At 41.7% G+C, this 2067-nt stretch overlaps 1 long non-coding RNA gene across 1 annotated transcript; it reads right to left on the bottom strand.

The window, feature by feature from the left end:
• Positions 1-8: 8 nt before the first annotated feature.
• On the bottom strand, positions 9-1621 carry LOC119616702. The gene is made up of 2 exons (XR_005232675.1): positions 591-1621; positions 9-386 (listed from the first exon to the last, which is right to left on the bottom strand). It is a non-coding gene; the product is annotated as an uncharacterized LOC119616702 (long non-coding RNA).
• Positions 1622-2067: the final 446 nt, after the last annotated feature.

Genomic DNA, 2067 nt, shown 5'->3' with positions numbered 1-2067 from the left:
GAGCGAGGGGTAAGGAAAATTTATTGACGGTCCCTAAGTGAACCACCGCGCGTGAGAGGAGGGGCCGGCAGAGAACGGCTGGCCGACATTAGCGCTCCTGTTTCGGGGCAGCCGTGAGCTGGACGCCGCTAACTCCGCGGAGCTCGAATATCGAATATCCAACTTGAAACTAACTTCACTGCGGACAAAATGCTCACCTATATTTAGCTGCGAGCAGATAACTTTTGTTGTATAGACAAATAATTGCGCGGATAGTTTGTCTAAAAGCAGCTACTCTCCACTTGACTCCCTGACTCACCTGACCGAGCAGCTGGAGTTTGCGATGGCAGGTCGCTTTGGAGAAAATTTACCAAGAGGAGGAGAAGAAGAGAATTACATTCTCATCTCTGAAAAAACAGAAGAAGAAAAAAATATTAATCAGGACCTGGTCTGTTTGGGTTTCTGAAAGCATGTCACTCAGAAACAGCCGTGAAGTCAGACATCCAGGGCTGGGCTGACGTCAGTGAAGCACCTGACGATTAATAGGAAATCTGACACCGAAATGAGCAAGCATTGTTAACTACATTACTGAACCCGTTTGTTTTTCTCACCATCTTCCGTGTAAAACAAAAGAACTGGGTTTACGGCACGAGTTCGCTTCTGCGCCGCTGTTCCAAACCGGTTCTTGCGCCACTGCCAGTGTAGATTATTTACTTGTGTTTCCTTTTTTCGTGGTCCTTTAAAAAGCAGTTAGTTATAACGCACACACCTGGCAGTTTCATGATCGCCCTCCGATAAAAACGCTGATGGCAGCATTAAAAGTCGCATGTAAAGCCACATGTGCCACTGCGCCACTGCCAGTGTAGATTATTTACTTAAGTTTACTTTGTTCGTGGTCATTTATAAAATTGTTAGTTTCAGTAATGATCATGATTCTAATAAATGATTTGGATACAAAAATCACAAGTGAAAACGTTTCATGAATGAATGAATTGTTCATTATTTGATGATGAAAGCTTGATGCATTATTAAACTTTGTCTGTTAAATAAAAAAGTCTATTTTAGTTTTTAAAAATCATTGTTTAGCTAGTTAAATCAAATTTTATCTTAGTTGTAAACTTGCAAGGTGAATTAATTGGGGCTATGCAGTGGTCAAAATGACCCCATGCTGTTCACAGATGAGAGAACAGCCATGATGAGAGGGTGAAACACAAAAGAGACGCTATTCATTTTACTAATAACACACTTTACTGTTGATAAACAGAGACATATCTATATACACATCTCTGTGAATAAACAACACCTCATTCATGACAGCAGTTTGTTACATAGGCCTATACATTTTTTTCATTTTCAAAAGAAAGACTTTTTGCAAGCTTTTCCAGATCTGATGGCTGTGAAAGTACCCTCTCACGTCACCGTGAGGCAAAGCTGAACACGTGCTCACCTGATTTTCAAGGTGCGCACGAACAGAGACTGCAAGGTGAAACAGCCCCCGCCCCATCACACACACACACACACACACACACACACATATCATAAATGAATCCGGCACCGCTGACTATGCCCCACAACGTACCTCTCCAGTCGGGTTACAAGAGGTCAAACCTTTTTTCATTGGCCGAAGTGGATCAGGAGACACCCGTGCTGAGTCCTTTTTACTGTGCAGCTACACAAACACATGATATTATTATGACTAATCTTCCAGTTTGCAAAACTAACTGGCGGTGCCCAGATCTGTGGAATGTGACTCCTGATATCTGTGCAACCAAAAATTTCAAAGCCAGACAAACAACCACTCCCTAAAAGTGCAACATCAGCTTTCTTCTACAAAGCCAAAAAAGTCTGACAAACTGACAAGATGCTGCTAGGATCTGTGTTAAAGTGGTCTCTTGTGTTAGGTTTTTATGATTGTTTTCTGTTTTGTTGTGCCTGTGTTTGGTGACTCACTTACATCTTCATAGCTTCACAGTTTGTTCCTCGTACCTCCATGTGTTCCTCTTTAAGTTTTTTGCAGCTTCTTGTTTTCTTTTGCAAAAAATTACCTTTGTTTTTAAACCTCTGTGTGTCTGCCTGTATTTTGGATTC

The sequence above is a fragment of the Kryptolebias marmoratus genome, linkage group LG22 (genome assembly GCF_001649575.2).
Source record: "Kryptolebias marmoratus isolate JLee-2015 linkage group LG22, ASM164957v2, whole genome shotgun sequence".
In the NCBI taxonomy this organism is placed as follows: Eukaryota; Metazoa; Chordata; class Actinopteri; order Cyprinodontiformes; family Rivulidae; genus Kryptolebias; species Kryptolebias marmoratus.
Note: the sequence above shows the minus strand (reverse complement) of the source record. Positions and strands in the feature narration are given on the sequence as shown.